The sequence below is a fragment of the Protopterus annectens genome, chromosome 16.part0 (genome assembly GCF_019279795.1).
Source record: "Protopterus annectens isolate FY-2018-M chromosome 16.part0, PAN1.0, whole genome shotgun sequence".
NCBI classification, from domain to species: domain Eukaryota; kingdom Metazoa; phylum Chordata; order Ceratodontiformes; family Protopteridae; genus Protopterus; species Protopterus annectens.
The window spans coordinates 491,881,457-491,898,792 of record NC_056750.1 but is presented as its reverse complement, the minus strand read 5'-3'; the positions used below and the strand labels follow the sequence as shown (position 1 = coordinate 491,898,792).

The 17,336-nt window shown below is 36.9% G+C and overlaps 1 protein-coding gene across 1 annotated transcript in view; it reads right to left on the bottom strand.

The window, feature by feature from the left end:
* Nucleotides 1-17,336, bottom strand: part of MAPKAP1 (MAPK associated protein 1) — a gene marked incomplete in the record, with an annotated part of 2,444,893 nt that overhangs the window by 2,356,055 nt on the left and 71,502 nt on the right. The window contains 1 exon segment of the mRNA XM_044057947.1: nt 7,229-7,357.

Here is a 17,336-nt window from a genome sequence, read left to right as displayed (position 1 = left end):
ACTAGGGATGTAGGAAGCATCAAAGATGTTATCAGTAAACAGTGGCATGTTTTGTCAGTTGATCCAGCCACTAGGGACGTGGTAGGTGACAAACCTAGGTTTGTCTAGAAGAATAAAATGAACCTCAAGAATTTATTATGTTACCCTAGGGTTTTGTCGCATGTTGATCTAGGAGTTACCAGCTGTACGTTCCATTGCCGACACTGCAACTTTTGTTCCTACATAGACTCTAGTCTCACATTCATCCATCCTAATGGTTTTGGTCAGTTTAAAGCATGAGCCGGTGGTGATTGCATGTCCACCAATGTGGTGTATCTGGCCACGTGTACTTTGTGTTCCGCATTCTATGTCGGTAAAATGAACAGGTGCCTTAGGGATAGAATGCGTGCACACATTTATCACATTAAGAAAGGTACCATCCACAATGCGTTGGCCAAACACATTGTTGAGACTGATTTGGATCATATGTTTAAATTCAGGATAGTTGAGAGATTATATGATTCACATAGGAAAGGAGATATGTACAATCTTACGGAATCAAAGGAAAGCAACTGGATTATTAAACTCAGGTCTGATATGCCACCTGGTTTAAATGGGAAGGTACCAATTAAACCCTACTTAAGGATGAGGAGACTTAAGATACAATAAGTTTTTCAAATTGTGTTTTTATGCGTCATCATTATATATTTTTATATGTACATACCCCTTTTTTCTTTTATTTTATTATTATATCAACGTTTTGTTTTTCTTGTTGAATGGTGATGTCACTTATGGTATACGTATATTAGACAAATACATAGAGTAGATTATATGTTTTTAATAATGAATTATTATATATACACATATATATATATATATATATATATGCATTTGTATATTTAATTGCTCACAGCGTACTCGCTGGTCGTATTGTACATCTAAAGAGACATATGTGTATATATATATTTATTACAGTTTTTTTATCAGAGTTCTTTTAATGAATTTAAAGTTGCACATGGTTAGATATATTAAAATCAGGTAGAGTGCTTATTTTAAGCATCTGTATGTATTTATATTTGAAATGTGTAGTTTTTCAGTGATATTTTATGCATTAATATTGATTCTATTACTTTTAAATGATGCACACTTTTGTTGTAGTTATTCATAGGGAGTTTTTTATATGGAGGGCTTTACCTTTAAGAATAGTAAAAATTTTTCAAATGTTTTCCCGCCAGCTATGGGATTTAAACTCTGTTGAATCATTTGTTAACTGGTCTGATGAAGCAGTGATGCGAAAGCGCTTACCGTTGTTCTTGTGCACCTGAATTAAATCCTTTCTACGTTTTGTCTACACTTTTTGGTTGTGACTGTTATTTCTGGAGACGAGATCTACCTGTGTGGATTGTATGCCCTTCATTGCGTTGCTCCTAGTTTGCACTTTTAGCATTATCTTATTGTGTTTTGTGCTAGGAGCATTAACTCCACATGAATCTGTTTTTATCTTTATTTTTAAAATCAGCATTAAGTTGAATTGGAGCACAGTAATTAATGCCTGTGTGTTATACTGCTGTTTACAGAGACTGAAGATGCATTACGGACATTAGTCTGCACTACATTTAAGGAAAACGCAAAGTGTCTATAAATGGAAACACAACTGTCTAGTTTGTTTGTGTCTTTCGGCTTTTCCCGGTTAGGGGTCGCCACAGCGGAACTCCGGTCCACTAATGATTGGTAGTGGATTTTTACGTGCCGAGTTACCAGCCCTGACGCACAACCTTCAACGAAGGTACGCCCATTCACACATGTCTCCACACAGATGACGCTCTAGCTGAGAATCGAACTGGACAGCGACTTACTGTGAGGCGACAACACTACCGCAGCACCACCACCGCGGACAGTGGAAACACAACTGTCTAATAATTTATACAATTAAAAATATCTGCAGCATAAAGAACCAATTAGGTACTGAAGCCTGCAATTTTTGCAAAATATTTTTTTCACTGGGTTATAGTAGATTTGGTGATAGGTCTCTCCTAGCAAATCATACACTAAAAGCCTTCACTAGAAACATAGGGTAAAATAAGTATGTACAACCCTACAGTGGTCTACAGTTAGTAATTTAAATATCATTGTTAGCATGTTAAGAGTTGCGTTCTTAGGACTTGTGTCAACTAGTATGGTGCACTTATGTTATCTCCTGGGCACACATTTGACGAACTTGCAAATTTTGTTCTGTGTTGCTTGGAGTTCTACAAGATTGGCAACCAATGATGTTTATACAAATATCAAAATGTACTTCAGGTTTAGGATTACTGTATTTTCTTCATTTGTCAAGTAACTGGCCAGTCTGTGACAATGAGAATATGTTTTATTTACAGTTTTGTGAATGTGTTTTGACGTCAGTGCCTAGTGGAGTTAGAAGCCCAGAATTTTATAAACCTGTTCAGTTTTACTGGTATCAGTTGCCCTTAACCAAGCTGAATATTTTGTGTGACCCCATACAGCATGGATTCAGTCCTATTTAAAGTTGTCCTCTAATCTCATTTGTTGCAATCTGTTGCTGTAGTTAACTGGGTTAAAAGTTCTGTATTTTTATGATTGCACAAGAGAGGATAATTTGCTGGACAGTAATGTGACCATGGTATCTCAATACATCAGTTTACTAATCTGTGACATACATATAAAGGAGGAATTCAGAAAAAGAGAACAGCTGAGGGCATGAAAATATCCTTATTGTACCAATAATCTTGCAGAGATACACTGCAAAAAATATCTAATAGCTTTATAAAAGTTTCTGTTTTGAAGGTAGCTCAGACTCCCATAATACTTTAGTTCTGCCAAGAGTCTGTAACAGCGAACAGAAAGAAATGCTTCTGCCAAGCCTACAGACACCATAACAGGCAAATCACCCTTGTCCTTGATCTACATGATGGTACTGGTAAGGAACAGTAGTAAAAACACCTGTACTGTGCCCTTTTATGAATCTATGGTGCCACTCAGTGAGTAAACTGTAAGCTGCAACATGAGCCATTAACAGTTACTAAGCAATTGCCTACATTTTGTCCAGCACAGAAAGCATTAAGATATCACTACAGGATTCAGATGAGATTTTGGGACCCTGCTTAGCTGAAGAGATTTGTGGCTGAAAAGGATCTATGGACTGACCCAACAACAAGTTTATCAAATACTACAGAATAAAACAAATAATTACTTTGGCTGCTTTCCAGAGTTCAGGGAAGTTACCCAGTGACAGTAAAACACTTACAATATGTTTTTTTGGTGCTGCTACAAATATGTTGAATGCTCCACAAAATTCAAAGCAGAGGCCATCTGATTCTGGCTGAAATTTCCTTCAGCCACTTGTTTACCATGATCAATGAAACCTCTGCAAATTTAAAGACAACTCTGCAGCTGAATATGCTTGCTGCTGTTTTATTTTCTGATTGGTACTGACAGACTACATGCACTAAGCGGTTTGTCAAAATATTCCAGAAAGGCATCAGCTATATTCTTTAGGGAAGTGAAAAAGTATTTATTTTCATGTATGTAGGGAAATAATAAATTTATGAAAGATGAGAATGCTTCAAAATATTTTTGTTTCTTTAACTTTATGCAGTGCATTAGCTTCTAATATAATAATAAACCTAACCCATCAACTAAAAAGGGGATAATTTTGCAATCCAGCCATGCTGACTTTTGAACACAGAAGACTTATTTTTGTAAAAATGTAATCTGTGGTGATGGATTTCTGTTGCCTCATTACTGTTTAGATGGACAGAATGCATATTGCTCAGGAAGCATTAAGTTCAAAAAAATATTTTAGGGCAGTGTTGGTCTTGTTTATTGGTTATACAGGACTAGTGTGTACATGACATCATAAAAAAAATCCAAAATGACCTAAATTTAATGGTGTTACCTGCCATTTTAGAAATTTTTACTTAGAAAGTACCCAATACAGTGCAGTAATCTCTAGAAAAGGGAAAGTGTATAAATGGAGATGTGCACCTTTCAATTTAGGTAGTTTATATCAAATCCAATATATTCTTTCCAGTAACAGGACTAGGTCTAGTGGATTCACAAAATTTCTTCAAATTTTCATTGAGAAAACTGCATGGTATTCTGGCACAGACTCTAATGCAGAGCAAAGTGTCTCATGAAAAAGAATGCATTTCACCAGGGAAGCTTTGGCAACATTTTGGCAAGGACCTCATTTAGTAATTTTGGTGAAGTTAGGAATCACTGGAACAAAAGATCCACTTTAAACATAAATTTGCTACCAACTATGCAAACACTGGTAAGTTCAAGTTGTGATCTGGAGTATTTAGATGCTACTTAAGAAATATAGCACCTTTACCCGCGTTAACAAACAGAAGTACTCCACTAAAAGTTCTGGTTCTCTGTATTTGGCTTTTAGAGGCCTGTTAATTTATTAACATTTGTGGAAAGATGTCCCATGTCTTTTACTGGAATACATTCAAAGACAGCTTCGAACATCAAAGCTGAAAACGCAAAAAAGCAAAGGTATGTTGCTACCGGCTTTTTAATAGTATTAAATGGTTGGTAGTGTGTTGCATGAGACTGGAGTACAGCAGAGACTGTATTTTCCCTTTCCTCGCTGTACAATAGACCTTGGATTTGGTATATACAAAAACAGGGGGTGTGGGGAATTGCAGGGGGGCTTGATGCCCCTTAAAAAATACTGGATTTGGTTGTTTCACTTTTGCGCTTTAACCTTGTGTGGTCAACGTTTTCAGCTTCGATGTTTGAAGCTGTCGATCCTCTGAATACATTCCCTTTAAATACGACTCTGCAAAACCTAAAGTAATTGGTACATGTGTTTAAGCCAAGCAGAATGTATACAGATACCACTACCAATGGCAGCAGAGATGACCACATCTTCGGTTTTGCTTTTACTGAATTCTCAGCTGGAAGCATAATTTTCTATTTATCTAGAATCAGTAGAGAGAGACAGATTATTACAACTGGATTTAATTTAGATTGATAAAAAGTAGCAGTTTGTTCCAATATATTTTTTTTTTAAGGGGTTGAGTTAAACTCCATTAAAAGGCATAGAAGAACAGTGCTAACAGGTGGAAATAAATAAGGAAACAGACTTCCAATAAGATGTCCACTTAAAGGTAATGTGCAACCTAACAATAAATTTCATACAGATTATGAATAACAGTAGTACTATGTGAAAGGAAGTGACATTAGAATGTATTCTATATTGCTACTGCTTCTACAAGGGTGAACATGGTGAATAGTATGGATAAGAGAGGATCCCATTCAGTTCTGTCAAAGACAATCTAGCTGCCTGCTTGCAATCACAATGGAACATACATTTGGTTACTCATACTGATTAAAGGTTATGCAGTTATTTTGTTTTGGGGACCCTGTGTTGATCAACTGCTAAGAAATAATTATTCACAGTCTTAGAAACAAGCAGTCACTTGCGAGTCTACAATAGAGAGTAAATAGATCTTCTTTCGGTACTTTCTGTTATTTCAATATTGTCAAGCTTACAGACAAGAAACTGTGGGAAAATGTCAAAAAATCATTAAGACAGTGCCTTTGTTAAACTTAAACAATTAGGACACAAACACTGCTGTTAACTACACTGAAAACCTTCTGAACAATACTAACCTAAGTAGCTAAACTTAAAATTTCGCCATTTATAGCACACACTACAGAAGTCTGCATTTTTCAGTTATCAACCATAACTCCACAAAATATGTTTGATATTTTTTCCTCTAAGTAGCCAAAGTTTTATTCTAGTTAAGAGTCTAAACTGCTTTACAACTGTTCTAGTGTTCTTGAATGATGATTAATTTAACCAGTTAATGATTAATGCACTGCAGTGGAGACAACTAGTAAAGTTTAACTGACTTCAATAATACAGTTACATGGGAATAAATCTGGCACCATAAGAAACCAAGCAACATTTTTACATCCTACATATTCCATAAGTCAAGTTCTGCCACAGATCAGGATTGTCCCATCAAGTACAGATTACTGCAACTCTCCAACAGTATCGGATAAAGATGACTGAATGTTGCAATTCTCATTGCTGTAGATCGACATGTCCAAAAAAGTTAAATGCATACATAACATGCACCTTACATTCAGAGGTAACGTCCACTTCACATACAGCATCTTCCATTGCATAAATCATTTACTTCAAGTAAAACCATTACAAATACCTGATCATAATGTTACTTGCAGTACAGCATCAAGAAAACAGAGCCATAATCACTTGCCTTACAGTAGTAATATATATCATTTTATTGGTCTCCAGAGTGACATCTGTTCAAGGATATCTGTAACCTCTTCATTAAAGGTTGTCCATTATTGCAGAAAATACTTTTGCAAACTTAAGTACTGTACGCATCTTTAATGTATTCAGATTTCTACAAGCATCTACAGTTCTCCATGTATCTTGTCTTTTAATGTAGATGTGAAAAAAAAACTTTCTAACCAAAACAGTTTTAAAAAAATATATCGCCCTGCTGGCAGACAGGTTAGAAGCCTGGGTAAAGTTATTTATTTATTTATTTTTTGCCAGAGTATAGTTAATAAAGCAGCTACCAGAAGAGCAGGCCGCAGCAGTAGAAAAAAGAGGCTATAATCCTGATTTCCTAATTTCAGGTGGCGGTGATGCGAGCTACAGCAGCCACTGCTGCTTGTTCATACCACTACAGTGACTAGAAAACAAATTATACTCCTATTAGGTGAACTGCCTACAAGAATACGTGAGACCATGCATGCCTGAAACATGATGCAGAACACACACAAGTCAGGCAGTACATCAAGTGAGAAAAAACAAATTCCCTACATGCAGTGTTGAACCCAACAGTACCACTGTTCCACTACCTAGTGCATGTAAGCATATGTGGTGGTAAAGGATTGATCGCATAATCAATGTACAAGGTGATTACAAAGGAACCAAAGTATGAGACTATTACCAGGGTACCAAAATTTAAACAGCATACACATCAAGCATTCAAAAAACAAGAAAAGTTAAAAAATTAAAAAATAAAAAAAAACAGTGAATAAAGTAAATAGGGTTTATTTTTACAAAATCCACCAGTTTGCAGAGTTTTACTGTTCAATTAATTGCTTTAAGGCACTTACACCCTTGCATTTTTTACTTCTGTGACAAAAATACTTCAAGTCAAAGGACTTAACTTGTGCCATTCATCTTAAACGTTTTGTAATGACTAGTATGCATTTGTAAAGAAAATGAACTTACTGTGGGCAGAATCCTCTGTTTGCAAAAGGCAACATTCAGGCAAACACTCTGGATCACATGATCAGTTAATAAAGCAGCACCATTTACAGGTAATCATCTGGCTCTATTCTTTAGGTAGAAATGCCATACCTACAAAGAAAAAAAAAAGTCAAACATTTATGTATACTGTACAGCATACTTAACTTACAGTTATCCTCTGCATGCATTACTGCTTAGTTGACCTATGTTTTCCTCACGGAATTGAATGGTATCCTTACCCTTCCATCAAGAGCTGGCAATCTGTTGTGCTGAATTCTACTCAAACTAAACAATTTCTGTACAAATGTGGTAATTTATTTTATACTGTTTCTTAGGCAAGATAGTCTTCATGGGCCTCCACTAAAAGCCCAGTCAAGCACCCCAGTTAACAAAACAAACTTTGAAAGAATTTACATTAATTTGTTTTGTACGTGCAAGATAATGTAACCAAACATTAACTAACCATAACAGTAGATGTTCTAATAGATGAATACAAAAACCAAAAGGCAGAGAAACAAATCCACAGATACTATTTATTGTAAGCGCTTTCGTACATAAAATCCATGCACTTCTTCAAACATAACCCAGTATGTCAAGACTTATATAAGAAACAAGAAAACAATTAATCGTACAATTACATTAAATCAATTAATTATAACTATACCAAAAATACATTTATAATATGTATTTATATACATAAATATAATTTTTAAATCGGGTTATTTACTTTTAAACATTTGTTTATTGTGTAGAACAATTTTAAGTATGAAGTTTTTAGGTAGGAATGTTTCTTTAATTGTAAGGGTGTGTTTAGTTGTAATTAATTAATTTAATGTAATTGTACGATTAATTGTTTTTTTTGTTTCTTATATAAGTCTTGACATACTGGGTTATGTTGTCTGAAGAAGTGCATGGATTTTATGTACGAAAGCGCTTACAATAAATAATATCTGTGGATTTGTTTCTCTGCCTTTTCGTTTTTGTATTCAGTTTGTGTTTTCCTTTTTGGACTTTCCTGGTTTTATGGCAGAGAGCAGCATTCCACAGTCCCAGTCTGTTTTCACAAAGTTTAAATAACGGTCTTGGCAGTGGGTCTACCAGCCCATCTTCGGAGGCGAATGCCGTAGGTGCCCTTACAGCCTTGGTCCAGCAGTTAACCAACAAAGTGGACGACCTGTCAAGGAGAATTTCTGAACAGGGGCCTTCTAATTCCACTGGATCTGGACCTGGTACTATTGTTAATTCCAATGTTCTACACAATACTTCTGGCGCAACACCTGCTTTAACTTCAAGAGTTGATGACGGACGGCCCGTGTTAACTGGTCTTTCTATCCATGAGAATGGTAATAGTAACAGCAATAATGTTAATAACACTGGGCAATTGGGCAATGGTCTTGGGAATAGACTTGCGATGCCTACCTTAAATGATTTCATTAAAGCGCCCTTTGTCTTTGGTTCTGCTAGCCTTGGTCATAATTTTGGGGAACGTGAAGTAATTAATAACATTGTTTTTTGCCTGAAGGAATTTGACCACAAATTACTGAAGTACAAGAAGTTGCAAACTGAGATCTTGTATTTCAGGGAATGTATCAAACTCAAGTTGGTTCCAAAAGGTTTGAGACAATGGAGGTATCTTTCCGGTCTTGTAAAAAATTCTGAGTTCCATTTTCAATTAGTCCAGTTATTCAATAAGCAAGGTCTTGAGTTTTTAGAAACACGTATCATTAATTATGACAAGCAAATGTCTGATCTGAAACAGCAACTTGAAAAACTAGAGAATGACATTATATCGGATCCTGACTTTGTCAGATATGAGTACGACTACCAAAGGATCTTTTCTAGTATTGATTCACTTTTAAGTAAAATCATGGACACAAAAATTCGAAAATTAAACAGGGACAAGTTAGAATACGATCAAAACAGGGCTTACCCTGATCCTCCGCCCATTCCTAATAATGTTTTAAATGATTATTCAGTTGCCTCGGAGACGGACAACGTGAGGACGTCAGTTTCTGATGACATCACAAACACTACCCGAGCAAACAATATTCCAAGTAGTACTGGTGTTCAGCGCAGTGAAAGAATAAGAAACAACAACCAACAACATTATTATGGTCGACAAGTCAATAATTCGAACCCACAGAACACCTCTAACCGGGATTTTCAACAGGGCGGCAACAGGGTGGCGTCCAGTATGGGTTTTTCCAACCGTGGTCCCAGACAGCAACGCAGGAAGAACAACCGCTGCAGGAGGTAGTTTCTGTGGACCAGCATGATACCTTGACTGTTTACAAAAGTGCTCAAGGTGATTTTAATGCCTATAACTTTAGTTTAATCAAAGTTCCACAAGACATGGTGGAGTTTCTGGCTAAGGGGTTTAATTTTGTGCCCAATTTTAAACGTCATCTAGCCAGGACAATTTGCGACTTGAAAGTTTTTGTTTGAAAGATGAATTTAAATGTAATGTTTGGTAATCACAGTAGTACTACATCTAGTGAACGTGTTTCTAGTGTTTTTACCCCTCAGTTACAAACTACTTTAGCCCTTTTTGAAAAGATTTAGGAAATGCATTTTAGAGCTTTAATGGATAATAACTGTGTGAATAGTTTTTTTTCAACATAGTAATATTTCCACAGCTGAAAGGGAATTTATTACCTATGTTAAAGCTCACAATGTACGTGTGATGCAACCAGATAAGGGTGGGGGAGGGGGGTCATTTTTATGGACGAATCCGAGTATAACAACAGGATGTATGGCATGCTGTCTACAAATAATTATACTAAAGTGTCTTTAAATTAATTTAATCAGGCATACCAGCGTATTAGAATGTTTCTGACGGATCTTTTTATTGATGCCTCCATTTCTATTGACACTTATTATTTAAGCATGCAAGCACCATTAACACCAGTTATTTTTGGCATCTCTAAACTCCATAAAAATATGACAGATCCCCTTTGAGGCCCATCATTGATGGACGTAAATCTAGAACCTATGCCTGTGCCAAGTGCGTGGACCTTAGGTTGAAGTCAGCTTTGCAAATCAGAGGCTCAGATTTGCCATGATTCTTGGCATTTTTTGGATAATCTTAACAGTTTGCCCTTTGATCCATCTTACGTTTTTTTAACCATAGATATTAAAGATCTATACACTGTGATTCCTCAAGACACTGGCATTGATTGGGTGAGGGAATTTCTCCTTTCTAAACACTTTCCAGGAAGTGATGTGGATTTGATTACTTCACTCCTAGACATTATTTTAAGTAACAACTTTTTATGTTTAGAGGCGAGTTCTTTCTTCAAAAATCGGGTGTGGCTATGGGCTCTCCGTGTGGCGGTAGCTTCGCTAACATGGTTATGGCATTTTGGGAGAAAACTTATTTGTTTTCTAACTCTACCTTTAAGGAGAAGGTTGCATGGTATACCAGATATCAGGATGGCATGTTTTTCATCCTTAAAGGAAATGCCAAAGACGCCCAAAGCTTAGTTCAGACAATGTCATCTTTTACTAACTTTCCTGAATTTACTTTCCAATTTAGTGGTTCCAGAATTAAATTTTTTAGACATTGATCTTGGCAAAGATTTGATGTACAACAGGTTTGTGACAACCATTTATAGAAAGCCATTTTATAGTAATTCATTTTTACATTTTTCAAGTAGTCATCCCTACCATCAAAAGAGAGGTGTGGTTAAAGGCCAATTAGTTAGAGCCTCTAGAATTACTTCAAGGGATGTCGATTTTATAAATGAGTGTTATCTCCTAAAAACAATGTTCATCAACCGTGGGTACCCGATTTCCCTCATTAATAATTTGATCAATGAGGTTTAAGGAAAGAGGCAATTGGGGCCTTTTAGATCCATTTTAACTAGAGGCTATGTGTTAGCAGAGGAGTCCAATGGGTTGGTGAATGTTTCATCAGGTTGCCAGAGTTTACAACAAGTATCTCAGGTTAGGTATACCACTAGTTTTTTGACCCAATTTTCAGACATCGCTAATGAACTTAGGAATATTTTGAGTAACAATTGGAATCTCATCACACAGGACCGATCTATTAGTAATTTATTTGGTACAAGACCCATTGTTACATTTAGGGGAGGTCGTAACCTTAAAATGTTATTTGAAACCCCAAGTATTAAATACCAACAAATACGAGGTATGTTTAAATGTGGGAGATGTAAATATTGCAATTTATACAAACTGGATCAACCTGCAGGATCAGAGGGGTCAAATATTTTATTAAGGATAAATACACCTGCGATAGCCAGGGAATAGTTTACCTGGCTACATGTAAGGTTTGTTCAGTTTTTTACCTTGGTAAAACTGAACGTTGCTTTAAACAGCGTATTTATAAACATATTTACAGCATAAGCAGGGGTATTAGTACCAATGCTTTAGCAAGACACATAGGTAAATTTGGGACACACAGTTTCCAATTCACCGTTGTGGAAAGTATTCCAAAAAATCCGAGAGGGGGACCTTGGCAGCTAAAACTGGAGGAGCGGGAACTTTTATGGCAGTTACAAACAAATGCATACATTTACCCTGATTTAAATGATGCTTGTTCCATTAAATGTTTGCTGAAATTGAAGGCTCTAGAAAGGTAAAAAATAGGCTAGCTTAGTGTATGTAGTAATATTAATGTTGGAGCGCACAGTTGTATTTATTCACTTATACCAAAAATACATTTATAATATGTATTTATATACATAAATATAATTTTTAAATCAGGTTATTTACTTTTAAACATTTGTTTATTGTGTAGAACAATTTTAAGTATGAAGTTTTTAGGTAAGAATGTTTCTTTAATTGTAAGGGTGTGTTTAGTTGTAATTAATTTAATATAATTGTACGATTAATTGGTTTTTTGTTTCTTATACAAGTCTTGACATACTGGGTTATGTTGTCTGAAGACGTGCATGGATTTTATGTACTAAAGCGCTTACAATAAACAGTATCTGTGGTTTTGTTTCTCTGCCTTTTCGTTTTTGTATTCAGTTTGTGTTTTCCTTTTTGGACTTTCCATGTTCTAATAGATGACTGTTAGCAGTAGCCTAAGCTGTTTGGGTTATATCTTTGCCTACAAAATGATCGCCAGACAGCTTCCAAAGCTTTAGAGCATCTTCCATGGGCCCAAACTGCCTGTCACTCGAGCAAAGCTATACAAAAGGGCAGTTTGGGACCAAAAACACCAGAGCTTTCTTGCCTCAAGAAGGAAGGCTATAGACCTGAAAAGAAAATGGTAAGAAAGGAACAAATAAAAAAACAATGTAACTATATACACAAGAGTATATAGATCCACACAATGGCAATACATCTAAAAGACCAAGCTGGGGGGGGGGGGGTTGTCGAGGAAAGAGATGGCCATTGCATCAGTGATCTACTGGAACATTTACTGTTGTGGTAAATTTAGTTACACAACTGCACTATGTTCAACATTTTGATCACTGCTACAGTAGCCCAAGTTATTTGGGTAGATTAACATAGCTGAGGAATAACTATAGAGGAAAAAGGAATTCAAAAATCCAGCAGCCCCTCCTGGACAATGGTCCTAGCAAAACCCTTTCTGGTCCTAGAGAAAGAAATCCAGTCTGTAATGGTTTGTAAAATTTATTTATTTATTGCATTTGTTGACCAGGAAAGTTCACTGGGCCAGGAGGAGCCCATTTTCAGTGGAGGCCCGGGGAGAAAAGCTCCACATTATTACATACAATTAACAAAATAAAGCATTGTAGATGCATGAATAAAACAGATGTAGTACTATATACAATTAGAACAATTGTTGACATATAAAATTGTACACAAAGTAGAAAAGGATAAGACAACTGGCAGAGATGACATTCCAATAATGCCTAGAAAAGACAATTTCTTAAGTAACAGCATAAACGGAAACAGAAGTATGAAAGCCAGAGTAGAAGAAGAAAGTCACTTAGCAGTATATGTGAGTAGAGAAAGACAATAGTATCTACATGTGAGTGAATAGGATTCAAAGTAGAGAAGTGTAGACTACAGGGTGAAGCCGATGAGCAGACTGTATCTGGATGAAAAGCTGGAGAGAGGATGGGTGAGAAGGTACAGAGAAAAAAAGAGTGGGAGAGAGAGAATAGAAACAGGGAGGTTCCATAGTGGGAAGTTAGGTGTTGGGATTTTTTAGTGGGGTACAGAAGCATCACCAGTTAGACACTAAATGTAATTTTAGGGTTTTTTTAAAAGAAGCAGACTTGCAGGTTGATCTGAGAGGAGGGGGAAGATTATTCCATAGCTTGAGACAGCATGGGAGTACAGCATTTGGCCAGCTGACAGTTTGGGTTTCTCTATAGACAGCAACATTTTATTTTCTGACCTGAGGTGGCGATTGGGCTGGTACTTGGTCAGTATGGATGAAAGGGAAGGGCAATGTTCAGGTTGGTAGATTATTTTGTGGGCTGTGGTTAGTTGAAGGTAAGTAAGATGACGGTGGGATTCCAGCCAGTTTAGTTTATGCAATGAGGAGCAGTGGTGGGTAGAGTATTTGGAGTTTGTAGCAAATTTGGCAATTCTATTGTAACAGGAATCAAGCTTACTTTTTTGGGTAGATTGTAGGTTGGTAAGGATGGGAGCACCATAAAGCATAGTAGGAAGTAGGAAGGATGAGGCTAGGGTCTTTTTGGCAGTGAGACTGAGGAAATAGTTATGTCGATACAGGGCACCTAGCTTTTGATGTTTTTTTTAATAATGCTTTGGATATGAAGGTCGAAGGTTAGTCTGTCATCAATGATGACACCTAGCAGTTTGGTACTAGGAACGACTTATAGGATGGTATTATTACATGAAGTCATTGTAAAAAGAGATTTATCAATGGGTGTGGTTTTTGTGGGAGCAAATAAAAGTTTTCTTGGGGTTAAGTGTGAGGTGATTCTGGGACATCCACTACTTGGTAGATGTGAATGCTTCTTGGGTAAGTTGCTGTAATTTGGTGAGAGATTTTGAGGAGGAGATGATAGTTGAATCATCAGCGTATTGGATGACAGAGCTATGAGTAAGGGTTTGATAAAAGTTTTTGATAAATAATAGGAGGGGACCAAGAATTGATCCTTGGGGAACACCTGTATTGGCAGTGATGAATGGGGAAGAGTTTTGCCATTCAGAGGATTGATGCCGGTTTTTGAGGTAGTTTGTAAACCATTGTAGGGTGAGAGGAGAAAGATTGAGGTTGGAGAGTTTGTGTAGTAGTAGAGAGTGAGAATGGTGTCAAATGCCTTTGACAGATTGAGAAAGAGAGCTGAAACTAAGGAGCCAGAGTCACGGACTGTACTTACTGTCTAAGAAGGAGATGAGGGCAGTGTTGGTGCTATGTCCTGGCCTGAAGCCATGCTGAGTGGGAGACAGCAGTTGGTATTTAACTAGATTATTTATGGGCTGTGTTTAAAGATAGGGGAAAGAATGGCAATAGAATGAAAGTTTGAGATGTCAGAGTTGTTGCCGCCTTTATATAGAAGGATGACAAATTAATTTTTCCAGATATCTGGTATGTAGGATTTTTGAATGGACCTGTTAAGGAGTATGCTGATAGGGTAAGCTATGGAAGGGGCTGCTAGATGGAGGTATTCTGCAGGTAGATTTATCAGGAGCATGTGTACAAGGTTTTAGTTTATAAAGTAGTTTTTGGATGGTGGATGTGGTAATGGGTGATAATGAGAAGATGGGTATAGAATTTGAGGTATTATGGGCTGATGGTGGGCCCAATGTGTCAGGGTTAATGCGTAGGAAGGTAGTAGTTAGACTGCTGATGATGTCAATAAAGTATGTATTGAACAGTGATGCTAATTCAGAGGGGGGTTTTATCTGGGTTTGGGCATGGGGTGTTGTTAGAACCTGGGTGGAGTAAGGAATTAATTCCTCCCCAGAACTTTTTTTGGATTTTGTTTGTGCTGATTTTGAATAGATTGTATGTACTCTTTTTGTTTTTGACCACTAAACGTATAGCCTGAATACAAAGCTGTACGTATTGCATTAGGTTGGAAGGAGTTTTGTTTTTTTTGCCAGGTTTTCCATGCTTTGTCCCTAAAAGACATCTTGCTTTGTGGCCTTTGTCAGCCAGCAGGTATGTTTTGATTTGACTCTCTTTAGTCTTAGGGGGGCAGGAGAGTTTAGGGTTGAGAGGAATGTGGAATTAAAGAATTTAACAGCATTTTTGAGTGGAAGGATGTTAAGTGGGATCCAATTTGTATTCTGCAGGATGTCATTGAGGGCGTTTTGGGAGAAATTAGACAGATCTCTGTTGCATCTATATTGGTGAGGGTTGGTTGTAGAGGTGGGCTTACTTATAATGAATGCTGGAGAGTGATCACTGATACTATCAGGGAGAATGGCTGAGGAAGAGATTTTATCAGGGTCTGAAACTGGGACCCAATCTAAGGCTGAGCCTTTGTGTTGTTTGGTCTGGTGATATCAGAAATTATTTGAGAATATATGTGTAGGTTAATATTTCTGGAGGGATTATTATTATTGGAGGTGTCTAACCAGTTGATATTAACATCGCCTAAAATTATAGTTTCATTTTGTATGTTGAGGCTTGTCCAGGCTAGAATTTCTTCTAGAATAGGACTATTGTTTCCTGGGGGAATGTATATTACTATGATGCAAAGTCTTTTGTGGTTAAGTTTGAGAAAAGTAACTAGTAGCTCAGCAGGTGAGAAAGAGAGAATTGGTTTAGAGTATGTAATAACTGTGTAGATGCTTGAGAATATTAAGGCGACACCTCCACCTTTTTTGTGGAGTCTGTCATTCCTAAGACATGAGTAATTTGGAGGTAGAATTTCAGAATCCTTGATATATGGCTTGAGCCATGTTTCACAATTATGCACAGAGGAACAAATTACTGTTCCTAGAATACATCTGAAGTCCATCCCTTTCTAGAAAGTTGCAGAAAAACCTAAAGCCCTGGTAGAATGAACCCTGATCTTGCCTGGAAATATAATGAGCAGAACAAAAATAAATAGTGTGAGAAGCATTTGGAAATTATCTAATTTGATAATGGTTGTCTCCCATGAAAGCAAAAAGCAGGACACAGTTGATTAGCTTCCCTGAAGGAGTTAGTTCTGACCATGTAGTATCTGAACTGCTTGTGGACATCTGGAGTACATAATATTTTCTCTCTTTCATTTTCCAGTCCTGGAAAGAATACAGGGGGATTCACCAGTAGCCTGTTGCAGCTTTTTTTCCTGGTAGATGTTCTTAATAACAATGTGCGAATCATGAAAGTCACTCACACACACACACACACACACACACACACACACACACACACACACACACACACACACACACACACACACACACACACACAAAATCAGTCAGGAATCAATGGCCCCTCTGCTCCTTCTCTCAACCAAGAGCATAACAGTAGCAACAAATCTCAAATTGAATCCCATGAAGCAGTTATCAGGCTTTCCCAAGGAAATAAAGTCCCTATGCTCCTACTCTCATCATGAAAAAACAGAAGCACTAATCCCAAGATGACTAGTGAGAAGTGGAATACAGGCTCAAGGTGAACTCTGAAATCACTTTAGGCATAAAAAATAGTTCTTAAACCCTACCCTTATGGGTAATGAAGCAGGGTTGACTCAACTTAAAGAGCCTGTAACTGATAATTTTCTTGTAAAGGTCAGAGCAATGACTAGCAGAATTTTTCTTAAGAATTTCAGTTCAGTCTGTTGAGCTGGTTCAAATGGAAAAAGTGTTTAATTTACAAGCACAAAGTTAAGATCTCAAGGAGAAACCAACTGTTTCCTAAGTGGACATATCTGTAAAACTTATTTCAAAAACTGCTTGATGACTGGAGGGGGGGGTCTAAGGGCAGCCAAAAATAATTGACCAAAAGATTAGTCTTGACAGATGGGTAAGATGGCCAGAGGATAATAACTCACACAAATCTATAACCAGAGGCAATCAGCTTTTTAAAGAGTCCTACTTCTTAGAGTGGCACCAACTAGAAAATCTTTTTCACTTGTACAAATATTATTTTTAGTAACATTTTTCCACCTCCTTTAATGTCTGCTTCAGGTCCTCAGAAAAAAGGTGCCTAACAGTTATCAAACCTCTAACATCCAAAGCA